We start from the raw sequence: 16,052 nt of genomic DNA, 5'->3' as shown, positions 1-16,052 counted from the left end.
TGTCATGGAGGAGTGAAAGAAGACTCCAGTGGATATCTGTGAAGCTCTGATGAACTCCATACCCAAGAGGGTTAATGCAGTGCTGGAACATAATGGTGGTCACACAAATTATTGACACTTTGGGCCCAATTTGGACATTTTCACTTAGGGGTGGGTGCACTCACTATTGTTGCCAGCTATTTAGACATTAATGGCTGTCTGTATTAGACATGTGCAGAGTGAAATATTTCATTTCGGAATTTAGTTTTCGTCCGAAAAATAAATGTATTTAGTTACTCCCGAAATTTGTTTTTATTTATTTTGTTTTTCGTTCAAAAATTGCATTTGTCCAAAAATTCACATGAATTACGGTCGAATCTGTCTTTGAAGGCTTATGGTGTCTGTCGAATGTATAAAGAAGATTCGACTGAGCTGCTAAACTCTATATAGCCTATAGGCGGAGCATTTGACTCCGCAAATGTACGATTGCAGCATTGTACAGTTTCGATGCTCCGTCGAATATTATTATAAATGTGCGTGTTTTTCGTTGCTTTGTCAAATCTCCGTCGTCCATGTTGAATGAATGGTCTAAGTCTCACAGTGTCAGGTGTCAGATAGTGAGTGACTGATAATAACGAATACAGCAGCAACCCATTGTGAGAGCGACATGGAGGCATTGGAGGACGTTCCTGGGCCATCTACAAGTGTTTCTGTATATATATTACATACTCGTTCAAACAGAAACTGGTGGACTGGTGATAGCGATCACTGATCAGGCAGGTAACAAGATTCTATAATAATAAATCCACCCCACAACACAGGCAGCCTCTGAGGCTATCACAACAACACTAGCAGCAACACTAGTATCTCTATAAGGTTCTCACACTAATACAATAGCAGCAGATTATTAGGAAAAAGCTAAGTTGAACTGTAGCTTGCTTCACTATTGTTCTGCTGCTGTGCTTATGCTTAATAATAATTCGGGTTCTCTGTTTTTCAGATTCTGCACTTTCATTATGGTTTGTCAAAACGAAAATGAAAATACCTGACATTCGGACGAAAATGCATTCACATGTCTAGTGTGTATAAAGAATCTATATAGAATCTCAATCTATAATATAGAATCTATAATAACAATCTCCCCCCCACAACACAGGCAGCCTCTGAGGCTATCACAACACTAGTAACATTAGTATCACTATCAAGTTCACAACACTAACACAATAGCAGCAGATTATTATGAAAAAGTTAAGTTGAACTGTAGCTTGCTTCACTATTGTTCTGCTGCAGTGCTTATGCTTAATTGCCAAATAGTTTAGGTTCTCTGACAAACGGACCAGCTAAAATTGACTGTCTTCTGAAATGATTCAGTGTACGTGTCTCTCTCTGCTAGCAATCGTAAGTGAAAGTAAGTTGGCTGTACGTGTGCACTTAGTTCTAGCTATTTTACTGCTTCTCCTCTTTGTTTACAATCAGCCAATAACATTCATCATCATTATTTTTATTTTACTTCCCCCACCCAATTCCAGCAGTGATCCTTTCTCTCTTTGTCAAATCTTTCCTCTCTATGTCGAATCTTTTCTCTCTATGTCGAATCTTTTCTCTCTATGTAGAATAATCTTGGACTAATAGAGTTAAGGTTAGGCACATTCGACCACAGGTTCGATAGGCACAGATTGTTATTGTCAGCGTCATGTCGAATCTCCTATCTATATCAAACTGTTGTCACAACGAAAACAGAAATAAAGCATTTGTTTATGTTAGATCTTTCGTATTTCGGATTCTGCACTTTCGTTATCGTTTGTTAAAACGATAACGAAAATACCTGAAATTCAGATGAAAATGCATTCGGACGAAAACTAATGCACATGTCTATTGTGTTGTATTGGGTCTGTATTTGGGACTGAGACACCTTCTGAGCCTATTCCACGTCAGCTCTAATTTTTTGTCTATAGAATTAGAATACACTCATTGACATTAAAGCTGCCAGAGGAAAGCAGCAACATGAGCATTTGTGTCAATAGTATCCTTCACACATGCATGCAGCTCCATTCTCAAAATGGGGACACCTCGCAGTACTGCTTCTCACTACTGGGGACAGAAGGTTTGCTTCATCACAGCACTCATCACACAGAGCCACAAGCAGGGGACCACATACCGTGTAGTATATTTATTAAAAAAAAGTATAGATTCCACATAAAAAAGTAAAAGGCTTCATCCAAATGCCAGTAAAATGATTGTCATGACAAGTAAAATACTGTACTTATAAAGAGAGCTGCCAGTTCCAAGCATGGACTCTTTTAATTAGAGAATACTAGATGTTAGTCTCTCTCTCTTAGTCTCTCTGCCTGAAAATCTGAATGCAAATTGGCAAGGGTCCTGCATTTCAGGTCCACAGCAGTTACCAGTTTACCCATAACACCATGGCCAGTGGATTTGTTCACCTCGGAGATCAGACAAAATTCAGGATTTTAGCGATTGTGCTTAAACCTAACTTCTGTAGAACCACCTTATTTGATTTTCTCTACTGTAGCCTGCAATGCTGATCAATGGATTCTGACAGAGTGGAAGTCCCCCCACTGTCAGAATACAAAGACATGGAGGGAGGATTCCTCCATCCGCAAGTGTGTGTGGATGGGGGAATTTGGTTTTCTTCTTTAAACCTGCTGGTTGAAAAAAAAAAAAAAGGTCCATCTATGGGCTGATTAGTGAGATGAAGCATAAACTGAGCATAACCAAATCTATATATAAATATATGCTAACAATTCTCTATGATATTCATCATTTTAGCTGCACAATTTCAATAAACAATACAATATATTTGCATACATAATTTTTGCAGACATCGTGTTTTCCTTATTTTTTTAGATTCCATCATTTGGACTTATATATAAATGTTTGCAGCATTGTAGCACTGGTTATAGGGTGTGTACATAGATACTTTGCAGTCTTTTCACTTTTCATTAATAAATGTGTATTTGGCTTCTAGGCAATTTGTTCTTTGATTCCATTCTTTTAAATTAGCCTGCAAAAAAAATACAACAAAATGTAGTCAACCAGTGATTAAGAACATGCGCTATATTTTAACAGGACAGCTGTAAAAATACCGAAAACTATAACCGACTTTGTGTATGTGCTGGTGTTTATTTACTAAAGAAGTAGACTTTGGGGTTTATTAATTAAAGGCAAATGCACTTTGCACTACTAGTGCATTGCAAGTGCACTTGGAAGTGCAATCGCTGTAGCTCTAAAGGAGGACATGCAAGGAAAATAAAAAATATAATTTTTGTTTGAACATGATTGGATTATAAAATCAGTAGAGCTTCCCCTCATTTCAGATCTCAACCTCAGATCTAAAGAGAATGCACTTTTAAGAGCACTTGTAGTGCAAAGTGGATTTGACTTTAGTTAATAAACCCCAAAGTCTACTTCAACCCCTATGCCCACTTAGCTTAGTGAATAATGTCATCATTTACTCACCTTAAATACCCAATCATGTGCACAGAATTTTTTCTTTTAAAAATAGAAATCTGTCTGGATACTTCAGTGGGGTATGCTATGAAGATTTCTTGCTCTGTGTCATGTAAACCATAGGCTACAGATATGACTTTTCATGATATAAAAACGTTGTAAAGCCAAAGCATGTTGTTCTCCAGTGAGATACTAAGGGGAATTTTCTAAGACTGGAGCAGACCGGATCTAGAGCAGCTATGCATGGAAACCAATGAGCTTCTAGCTTTCATATCCAAAGTTTAAATGAGCAATTTGAGGATAAAAGTTGATTGGTTATTATGCACAGCTGCTTCAGACTCTGTCTGCTCCAGTTTTAGTAAATTCCCTCTAATTGGGTGTGAACAGCTTTAACAAGTAAAAACTACACAACTTATTTTAATTTTGGTTGTGCAGTTAAAGCCAGAAAAGCTAATATTTATAATCTGATATGTATTTGCTGTGGACATGCTGCCTTGGTTAAATAATATTGGATACTGGCCATGCAATATAGCTGTGCCCATTTTGAAACCTACCTGCTACAAGTACCTTCACTACATGTACAAATCCTTATTATTGTTATACATTTGCACATGTATGGGTATTCAAACTGAATGGGAATTTGATTTTTATGTAATTGGACAGTAATCACACAATTTATTGAGCAAAGCCCCCCAACCCCTTTATTAAACCAGCCTTAACAAGGGGAATAGAATGAAAAAAAAATGTTATTGGCAGAAGAGAAAATAAAATAAAGGCAACAATATAAAATTACTATTAAATTAATTAAATTAAATTAAAATTGAATTACACTGAAATCAAATTACAATGGGGTTGATTTACTAAAGGCAAATCCAATTTGCACTGCAAGTGCACTTGGAAGTGCATTCGCTGTAGATCAGAGGGAAAGATCTGAAATGAAGGTAAGCTCTGCTGATCTTATCATCCAATCATGTACAAGCAAAAATGCTGCTTTTTTTTATTATATCCTGCATGTCCCTCTCAGATCTACAGCAACTGCACTTCAAAGTGCACTTGTAGTGCAAAGTGGATTTGCCTTTAGTAAATCAACCACAATGTGTAGCTTAAAATATATCATAGCAGCAACATGACCACATAAAAATAAACTAGACATATTTAGCCATTAAACGATCTAATTATAGGAAAAAAATACAAAATCAGAAAGTTATAGTATATGAATATGTTTAATGACAGTTACATAATTTTGACAGAATACTTGTGTCAGGCAACATGTACTGTAGCATTAGGTATTTATGACATAAATAAGCTAATAAGACTGGTATGCCTGCTGATCACTGAGGAGGACACACTATGAAATATACTAAGTCTTGATTAGTGAACCTGTAGAAGAAGTATGACAGAAAAAAAGAAAGCCATTGTTCCTAAGCTACACCTACAAGTCAATATGCATATCCAGTTTTGCACAAACTGTTTATTTTGGTGATTAAAACACTTAAAGTTGTACATGTTAGAAACTAGATTTGGGGATATTATTCTGAGTGAGGCATTAGAGAGGTTATAGAGAGGTTATAAAGGCAGAAGGTTTTTTTTATCTTAATACATTCTATGCATTAAGATAAAAAGCCTTCTGAGGGCAGCAGCTCCCCTCAGCCCCCCCCCCCCCAATACTTACCCGAGCCCTCTCTCTATCCTGCAATGTCCACAAGTGCCTTGACCGTCCGGGACTCTCCCTCCTGATTGGCTGAGACACAGCGCTATTGAATCCACGACTGTCAAGCAAGCTCAGTTAGCCAATCAGGAGAGGGAGAGGGGGTGGGGCCGAACCGCAGCTCCGTGTCTGCATGGATGCACGAGCTGCAGCTCAGCCCCCATTGCAGCTGCTTGCTGTGAGGGAACTCAACAAGATGGAGGGGCCAGGAGCTCCAGCCAGAGATCCGAGAAGAGAAGGATCTGGGCTGTCCTGTACAAAACCATTACACAGAGCAGGTAAGTATGAAATGTTTGTTATTTTAATAGAAAAAAAACAGACTTTACAATCACTTTAAGCCTAGGTTCACACTTGTGCGAAGCGGGAACAAGAAAGATTAGAGCGGCGGTTTCGGCATCGCATCTCTCCAGCAGGCAGTTCGCACTGCTCACTGCGAACCACTGCGGGTGTCAATACATTGTTGATGACACCCCCAGAACGGTTCACAGATCGCAGTGTGAACTCGCATCAGTATTCGGATCGCATAGGTGAGAACACCCATGTGATTAGATTTTGGTGTGAGGGGGAAAAACGTCCCTACACTTTTTTTTCTGGCAATCTAATTCGAGTTCAGCCACACAACTGTATGGCGGAACTCGCATCGCATAGGCATTGCATGTGATCGGCACCTGTGGTCTGAGATCGCATATGTGTGAAACTAGCTAAATGTTTTAATGTTTTTGACTGTGAATATACAAAGTGTGTACACAGCATAGTATGAGTTTTAATTGTAGTAAAACTGAAGGTTACAATGAGAGATTGTTAATCCAGGTATTATCGGATTGCCTTAGGTGATCAGGAAGGATTTCTTTCCTTCATCCCCTTGTAAATGTATGTATTCATTTTTTTTTCAAATGATTGAACTTGATGTCTTATTTCAGCCTGACTAACTATGTAACTATGATTGTATCCAATAATTTAGATACAGTACTGTGCACATTTTTTACGCAGGTGTGAATAAATACTGGAAAGTAATACGGTAATACTTTAAAAAATATACCGGTATATATTGTATTTGTTTATTTTTATCAATTTACAAAATGAAATGTGAGAGAACAGAAAACAAAAATGAAATACAATTTAAATTTGGTGGTACTACCCATTGGCTTCAAACCAGCACCAATTCTTACACTTGCACAATGTCAGGGATTTTGTAAAATTAGAGTCAGGTCAATGAACCAATTATACCAAAGAGGTGTTAAGGATTATCAATTTCATATGTAGGTTACATCAAAGTCATTACCTGAAACAGAAACAGCTACTTAGGAGCCTTGAAACGGGGCAAGGGACAGCCAAACTATAACTTGTGGAAGACAGTTTCATGTCACAGGTCATACATGAAGGCAAGATCGAGTAAAGCAACAAGACAAAGTAGTTATACTACATCAGCAAAGTCTCTCCAAAGCAAAGATTTCAAAGCAGATTGGGGTTTCAATATGTGCTGTTCAAGCTCTTTTGAAGAATCACAAAGAAATGGGCAACGTTGAGAACCGTAGATGTAGTGATCAGCTGAGGAAAATTAATGCCACAGATGAAAGACATATCATGCTTACTTCCCTTTGACATTGAACAAAGTCCAGCAGTGCCATTAACACAGGACTGGAGGCAACCAGTGGGACCCTGGTACACCAATCTACTGCCTGGAGAAGTCTGGACAAAAATGGTCTTCACGGAAAACTGCGACAAACAAATCCATACCTCCATCATGGAAACAAAGCTGACAAACTCAACTATGCACCAAAACATAGGAACTGGGTGCAGAAAAATGGCAGCAGGTGAGCTGATGAGTCAAAATATTAAATATTTAGCTGAAGCAGGAGGCAGTTTTGTTCACCAAAGGTCCAAAGAGCAGTACAATAAAGAGTGTCTGCAGGCAACAGTAAAGTCTGGTGGAGGTACCCTGCAAGTCTGGGGCTGCATTTCTGCAAATGTAGATTTAATGGAGATGGTCAAGATCAATGGTGTCCTCAATGCTGAGAAATACAGGCAGATACTTATGCATCATGCCATACAATTCGGGAGGCATGTGATTGGCCCCAAATGTATTCTTTAGAAGGACAGCCACTCTGAACATACAATCAATGCCATTAAGAACTATCTTCAGTGTAAAGAAGAACAAGGAGTCCTGGAAGTTATGGTTTGGCCCCCAGAGAGCCTTGATCTCAAAATCATCGAGTCCGTCTGGGATTACATGAAGAGACATAAGGATTTGATTAAGTTTACATCCAGAGAAGATCTGTGGTTAGTTCTCCAAGATGTTTGGAACACCCTACCTGACAATTTCCTTAAAAATCTGTTCTTACGTCACCAGATGGCCCCACCCTTGCCTATATAACAGCTGTGAAAGCCAAGAGACAGCAATCTACGGGAAGCCTCCCATCGAAGCAGAGCTTTTTTTTCTATTTTTCGGGTCCATCCGGTGCTTTTTCTTCTATTTATCGGGTCCATCGGGTGCTGTGATTGAAGATGGATGGACATTGCGGGACACTTTTTTTTTTAATAAAGGAATTGTCAATATTCTTTATTCGAATTTGCCGCAAATGCCCAATAATATTCGCTGTCCGGCAATGGGCGAACACCCAATGTTCGACTCAAGCATCGAGCTCTTCTCTAATTATAAGTTCTTTGGAGCAGGGCCCTTCTAATTTCTAACTCTGGGTTACAGAGAGCCCGCTCTATACATTGCACTCACTGGAATTCTCAGTGATCACTTTAATTTTTTTCTAATGCACATCAGCCTTGTTGTTGGTACTTATGTTTTTTAAATAAATCCATACATTTTTGATCTACGCTATGTGGAGCCCCTTTTTTCAGTTTCTTTTATGATCTAATCCATGATCATCAGCTGGACCAGACGTTGGCACTTTGTATTTGGATCTCCTGTGACTGTTCACCAGAGTTTCTGTCTTTATTCTCAAGCTTGTCTGACTCACTACCACTGGCATGTGAGTCCACTTCCTCTGGTAAGAGTACCTACCCCTACCCCTGGGTGGTGGATGCTCTATCCCTGTTGATCCTTTAGACGATTATCCATAACTGTCTTTATTGAATAGACTTTTTCTCAGATTTCTACATTTATTCATTTACTTTTGCAGTTTTTTATGAACTTTATTTGCTGATGTTGGAGGGTATTCCATCTTTAGCAGAGTCTCATGGCTCATTTATTTTTTTCTATGTTCATTTTGAGTGTCACCGGAAAATAGATTTTGCATTTATGATATGTTCAGCAATTATGTACTTTAATATTGGTAAACGTTCATCTAATCCTTGTCATTCACATCATCTTTAGAAGAGGCTTCCTTCTGGGATGACAGTCATGCAGACCAATTTGATGCAGTGTGCAGTGTATGGTCTGAGCACTGACAGGCTGACCCCCCACCCCTTCAACCTCTGCAGCAATGCTGACATCACTCATACGTCTATTTCCAAAAAACAACCTCTGGATATGACGCCTAGGCCATCTTTGTGTAGAGCAAAAATGATTTTTTTCAGATCCTCAGAGAGTTCTTTGCCATGAGTTTCAATGTTGAATTTCCAGTGACCAGTATGAGAGATTGAGAGCGAAAATGCCAAATTATCACACCTGCTCCACATTCACACCTCAGACCTTGTAACACTAATGAGTCACATGACAATGGGACGGCAAAAGGGGATTGAGCTGAAGTGAATAAAGCTCAACAGAAGGAACTGTTCACAGGCACATAGCCATGGATTAAAACACAGCCACAGCTTCCCCTCATGTAGATTTCCAGCTCTGAGCCCCCTATAAGGCTGCTTTCACACTGATGTGCTGCAGTTTACCTGCACTACGGTTGCAGCACAGTGCATCTGCAACTTTCCTGGGATGATCTCTTCTTTCTTGCTGCTGGCACCACTCTGGAGACCCCTAGCCGGGATAAGAGGTGGAGTGCAGTTGCTGTCACACATGGGACAGGAGCCAGCACTATAGAGGATGCATTGACTTATGCGGCTCTTGCTCCCTACTAAAGCTCCAACTTTAAAAGTAGTCCCTCTGCATTGCATTCTGTTTGATGCTCTGGAATGGTGGGTCAGCAAGCCTAGACCACAATCTACCAGTCACCTGTTTGTGATCTACCAGTTGGCTGACCCCCATTTTAAAGGATATCTAGTCAAAAGAAAAAACATGTTATTTATAGCAGGTAACCAGTACTTAGATATGGTGGCTATTTTTTTTTTTTCTCAGACTGTACATTTTCTACAATTAGAGAACAATTTAAGTATCGTTGGCATTTTCTTTGCACTGACATGACATACTAACAATGTTACCAACTTCCCTAGCTATCTTCTGTGAACTACAAAACAGCTTCCTTCTATTTTCTATCTTCTCTTTGATTTACTAAAGGGAAATAGTTAAGGCTTCACTTTGCAATGAGTACCCAATCATGTGCAAGGAAAATTAAAACAAAAACAGCATTTTTGCTTGCAGACGACTGAATGATGGAAGTCAGCAGAGCTTCTGCTCATTTACTAAGCTCTGGAGCAACTGCAATTTGCAAAGGGCACAGTTGTTTTGCTTTTAGTAAATAAACCCCAATGTTTGTAGTGCAATTCAGAAAATAAGTCTAGTGTGACAATGCTCCATAGCTACAGTACAGAAAAGGGAGCATTGTCACTCTAGAACAGGATATGTGTGTTACAGGTGAAAAAGGGAAGAAAACCTGAAAAGCTAATACAACCACCAAATGAAAAAGCTTTATAGCTGAAATATGTAACATTTGTTTTTGGGTTAGGGTTTAGATATGTTTTAATGGGTTCACCACAGGCAATAATATAATGACAGCATATTGTTATTTATTGTAATGACACACTGTCCCAATAGTCACTTCGGTGATAACATGTATAAATCGTTCTTATAGCATATTCCATATTCTAAATTGTTTCACTTTATTTTTCTTATCACAGTTACTGCTTATATACACAGTGTGTTTGATTTTTATAATTGTTGGGCTTAAGCTTAGGGTTTCAAAATCAAAATGAGCTGAAACCTGCAGTTTTCTGCAAATATTCTAATGCAATAGCCACACAAATATCATGATTCTTTTAATACGCGGGAGGCTGACTTTTCTACAAATAATCATCATTGCAAGTTAAAGTCAATTTGAAGGTTTGTTTCCAGCAGACAATCTTTTATTACCTAAGACTGGCTGGTGATAAGTAATAAGATTTGACATGCAGTCTTATTCTAGTAAACACATGCCTTGAGCTTAGCGCAATGTATTACAGTAACACAGCAATAGCAGCATGTAAATAGCAGAAAGTCTTCCATTTCTAGTTACTGTTGGTGTCAATACAATACGTACAGCAAAGTTTTGGGCTTTAAAAATTCAGTATGACAATGGATTGTCCCTGCAGTCTGGTTTTTGGCACACATTTTTACACTATAGGCATTTTTTTATAGTTACAATGTTTCTTTTTCTGACAAACCCTGACAAACAAATGATCCATACTGAGTTTCTACACACGCTATCTCTCTTTGTACTTGAATATATATATTTAGAAAAACTTTTAAATGAAAACATTGTAGGAAAATGCATCTATTTCAGAGAGGGCTATAGAGAACAATGGGCATGTAGGAAGTTGAGAGTACCTGGAAGGAAGCTAACAATGAAAGACGTCCACTTGTTCAGGTTTGATGCATGACTGTTGCTGCACTGTTACCATACAAGGGAGCATCATGATTACTTATGCAGTAGAACAGATTATGGGGTTGATTTACTATAACTGGAAAGTGAAAAATCTGGTGCAGCTCTTCATAGAAACAAATCAGCTTCCTGATTTTATTGGCGAAGCCTAATCGAACAAGTTGAAGTTAGAAGCTGATTGGCTACTATGCACAGCTGCACCAGATTTTGCACTCTCCAGGTTTGGTAAGTCAACCCACAGGTCTCTACATTCAAGTTAGTAGTCAGACCCTCTGCTGAAAACCAACGTTATGCTAGGGAGAGGTCAGAAGAGGACTGTAGACAATGTGATAAAAACACGTATTAAATAGGAAAAAAATTATTAAAGTAAACAAAGTTAGCAGAATGTCTTGAAAAGGGTGTACAATACATGTAGAGGGCAATGTGGACAAAGAATGAATCACTTGCCTACTGGGCACTTTTATGTTAATAGACTGTAGTTATGATGGAGTAGATACAAGTTTTTTGGGGGAAACTTTACATGGTTCCTGTGCAGAAGCCAAACATATTTCTAGACTATAAAATAGAAAACAGGAGTACATATACCCCCACACTAATTACCAATGGGAGAGAAGAAATTTTAACCTTTATTAGGTTATTAAATGAATCATGGATAACAAGTGCGAGTGTGTATACTTTTAGGGTAGGGGACATGAGCATTAAGGAGACAATAATGAATTGTTTAATCTCCACTACTACAAAAATGGAGGTAGAAGTCCAGCTTCAAAGGGCATCTATATATAAATCCAAATAGGGGTATAATTGGATACAAAAAGACTTGCCCTCTCTGCAGTGTTACAAATACAGGGAGACTTATTAACACCGTCCAACCATAAACAGTATGGCCACCTGCTATTATGTAGCACCATTGGATGGACTAGCCTGTAATGATGTGCTATGCTTCTATAACCTTGTATAAATTAAATCCACTATAACACTGTAAGAGAGAGGAAAGGGGGATTTGAAAGGTTAGCACTGAATATATTTTACCTTCCCGCTGCTAATTATAACTATCCAATTGACTGGTACTAAATATTTTTGGGGGGGCTGAAACAACCCCCCCCAGGTCCGCACTCACCTTTGCAGTGGTCATGGTGCTGCGGCTTTCCCGACTTCTCCTCTTGGCTAACCTGGTTTTATTTAGATCCACCTCCTGTCCTGATTGGCCAAGAGGAGAAGCCGGAAACCGGTAGCGAATATTGATTCACAACCTTTTTCAAGCCAATTAGAGCCTCAGGCCCATTATGGCTGCCACTGCCACCAGTACCTATGATGTATAAATATCTACCAGGTACCTTCTTGATCTATGGCTACAAAGGTATATTGAAGTCACCCTAACAATATCAATTTGACTGGCCAATTACCATGGTATGGTGTCATGCATCAAATATATATAACAAAACCCATCAAATATATATATATATATATATATATATATATATATATATATATATATATATATATATATATATATATTAACACACACACACAGTTTGGGGCTGGACTTCTACCTCTAGTATTGTAGTAGTGGAGACTAAATTATTAATTATTTTCTCTTTGATGCTCATGTACCCTACACTAAAAGTATACACACTCACACGTACATGTTTTCCATGATTCTTTTAATATTCTAATAAAGGTAAAATCTTCTTCTCTCCCATTGGCCATTGGTGCATTGGTATATACACCCCCATTTGTAATGCAGGTTTCCGTTAAATCAGAGGGGGCGGTGTCACCCATACGTCACTGGGGAAGCCTGGGTTTCCCCTTGCGTCAGAGGGGGTGGGGTCAAGTGACGGGTGGCCCCACCCTCCGCATATAAGAAACATCAGGCCGCCGGGAACCCGCAGTGTCTCCTCCGTGGAGACAGAAGATGGATGGATTCGCTGTGCTGGATCAGATCAACCATCGCTGGAGAGATGATCATCTGTCACTGGATAGCAAGAGTGGATTACCACCGCTGGAATCTTTTTTCATTTTTTTATTTTTAATAAAGGAATTTTTCAAAAGTGTGTTTGTCTTATTTAACTATTTTTTACACTTCCTTTGTGAAATGGTAGGGGTAATTTTGTACCCCCTTACCATTTCAAACAGGGGGGGCCGGGATCTGGGGGTCCCCTTGTTAAAGGGGATTCCAGATTCAGATAAGCCTCCCACCCGCAGACCCCCACAACCACTGGCCAGGGTTGTGGGGATGAGGCCCTTGTCCCCATCAACATGGGGACATGGTGCTTTGAGGGGTCACAGACCCCCAAAGCATCCTCTCAATGTTGAGGGCATGTGGCCTGGTAGGGTTCAGGGGGGGCGCTCTCTCGTCCCTCCCTCTTTTCCTGCAGCCTGCCAGGTTGCATGCTCAGATAAAGGGTCTGGTATGGATTTTTAGGGGGACCCCCACGTCAATTTTTTGGGCCTGGTAATTGAATTTGGGGGAACCCCACGCTTTTTTTTAATTGTTTTTTTTTTTTTATCAATGACTTTCAATGAGTGTTCTCTGTATTACAGGAGACGACAATTCATTATAGCCGCGAGTGATTTTAAAGGACTTTTTTTCCTGCAGAAATGACACTTTGTGCAGGGACAGTTTTAAGCACCAGAAACATGCGCCCCTTCACAGGCGTACTATAAACACCCCCCAGGTACGAAATTTAAAGGAATATTACACTTTTATTGTTTTACTTTAATCATTATTAAAATCACTGCTCCCGAAAAAACTGCCATTTTTAAAACTTTTTTTTGCATTGATACATGTCCCTTGGGGCAGGAGCCAGGTCCCCAGACACTTTTTAGGACAGTAACTTGCATATTAGCCTTTGAAATTAGCACTTAAGAATCTTTTCTCTCTGTCAAATCTGTTCTCTCTGTTGAATATTTTCTCTATATAATCTTGGACTAATAGAGGTTAGGTTAGGCACATTCGACCACAGGTTCTATAGACACAGATTGTTATTGTCAGAGTCACGTTGAATCTCCTATTCTATATCGAACTGCTGTAACAACGAAAATGAAAATAAAGCATTTATTTATGTCGGTTCTTTCCTTTTTCGGATTCTGCACTTTCGTTATTGTTTGTCAAAACAAAAAATGAAAATACCTGTAATTCGGACGAAAATGCATTCGGACGAAAATTAATGCACATGTCTAGTCTTGAGGACTGGTTTGGAGAAGTTAGCCTGGAGGGCTAGTGAGAGGGGCAGCTGTGCCCAGATGGGTTAAGGTGGTGGTGGGATCAGTAGCTACAGGAGGAAATGTGCAAGCTGTTTCACTGACATCTGCTAGACAACGAGGGACTGCTAGTCTCAGCCTGTGAAGGGCCATTGCTGGATCTGACTAGGAGCCTGTCAGATCAACTAACAATGATTCAGCTGGGGTCAGCAAGCAAGTGTGTGCAAGAGGAGTGTAAAGGAGACTGTATATAGACTGTATATAGGAAGATGTGCCTATAGTTGTTGTCAACATTTTGCTTAAGTCAAGCGGGCATCCCATAATCTCCCATCCCTATCCAAGATATTACTAAATAACAAACTGACCGTTCTCTGACTATGAAAACTCGGTGTGCCTGGTTGTGCAGGAGAGGGGGATCCAAATTCATCTGCAGCTCCTTAGGGGGTTGGCTACAATTAATTTTAATATTTATAGTCAAAATTGTGCAGGAAGCTGTAAAGAAACAGTTTATCTACACCACACTTCTCTTAATCTTTCCTATATGATGTAAAGCAGAATAATCCTACTTTATAAAGATAATTTTGTCAACTTTCGAAAAAGGAGAGTGTAGAAATGCAGATATAAAAATTTATCAAATGAGAGAGTAGAAGATAAATGGAAAATGCATGTTTTTCATACCTTTTTCAACTTTATAGTTCATCTTCTTTTTTACAGTTTTTATATCTTTGTCTTCTCCATGTCGGTATTTAACTGGCCTACTGGTGGCAACTACCTGAAAAAAGTATAGTTGTGTCAGTGCATACATTGCATACTAGCATAAAAATTAACATTTTAGGAGGGTCGGGTATCACACTCCATACAAATTGCAAAATATCTGGGAGCCATGTATGATTAAAAATAATGTGTGTTCTGTTCTGACCTTTAAAACAAAAAAACAAAAGCAAATAATAATATCACAGTGCATTTCTTTTAGTATGATCTTCCTAAACACATCTTTTTATTTTTACCTTTTTATTCCTCTGACCTTCTATTCCAAAAGTGTAGCAAAATATTTTCAACTCAAGCTGTAGTTTTCCAAAGGATTTATACAATGACACCATTATTCTGTCACCTTGTCATCTATATCATGCTTTATGCATGAAAATATCTTATTATTTCCTGCAGCTTCTGTGTGACATTGACAGTAAAGCACAACAGCTGCCTCTATGAGCTTTGAGTCACTCTTTTGAAAGCATTGACCTTATTGTCTACTGTTCAGGTGTAGGTCTTGTATGTGTTTTATTATGCTTATAAGGTTACAATTGTGCTGATTCTGTGAGCACTGTTTAGGCCATGAACATTTTTACCCATGAGAGAGAGAGTAAAATAAGGATAATTTCAGTTTTGGATGAATGTCCATTGTTTCCATCACCTACAAAGAAATGTATAACATTGAGCTATTTGGGCAAATTAATCTTTTCCAAACTATGTTCTTTACTAAGAAATGCAACTGTTTATAGCGCTGTTTAAACTGTATATAGCCTCGGCTACATACAGTTTACGTCGATGTGCTCCAGCAGCAGGACGGAGACTTTCCTTCCCATTTCTGGGCTAAGCTCCGAGCTACTTATAGTATGCCTGGTATTTTTATGAATGAATACAAGGCTTCCTCTGATTTGTGAAGGTCAAGGTTGGGACATCATGCAGCTGCCTTTACTTCAGCCAATCAGAAGAAGGCTTGTACTCATTCATAAAAAACAAAAAAACAAGTTGTAAGTAGTCCTCAGCCCAACTCAATTTTGTTCCAGGAATGGGATGGGAAGTCCCTTTGCTGCTGCCAGAAGACACTGCTGTATACTGTATATAGCTATTTTACATACAGTCTATACAGTGAGAGGTAAGGAATAGCCTGTTTGGATGAGCTTGTCCTAAACAAACTATTAAAGTAACGCAAAGCCTGGAACTAGGCTTTAACCTCTAAATGAAGACTGCACACATATATGCGGCCACTC

The 16,052-nt window shown here is 39.0% G+C and overlaps 1 long non-coding RNA gene across 1 annotated transcript; it reads right to left on the bottom strand.

Moving 5' to 3' along the window:
• Window positions 1-267: 267 nt before the first annotated feature.
• Window positions 268-14,832, bottom strand: LOC143988309 (uncharacterized). Its single transcript, XR_013276821.1, has 2 exons — window positions 14,740-14,832; window positions 268-3,004 (listed from the first exon to the last, which is right to left on the bottom strand). It is a non-coding gene; the product is annotated as an uncharacterized LOC143988309 (long non-coding RNA).
• Between the last annotated feature and the right edge of the window lie 1,220 nt (window positions 14,833-16,052).

Source organism: Lithobates pipiens, unplaced genomic scaffold (genome assembly GCF_037356315.1).
Source record: "Lithobates pipiens isolate NorthernLeopardFrog02 unplaced genomic scaffold, aLitPip1_a1.2 Scaffold_18, whole genome shotgun sequence".
Lineage (NCBI taxonomy): Eukaryota > Metazoa > Chordata > Amphibia > Anura > Ranidae > Lithobates > Lithobates pipiens.
This window is presented reverse-complemented; position numbering and strand designations above follow the sequence as displayed.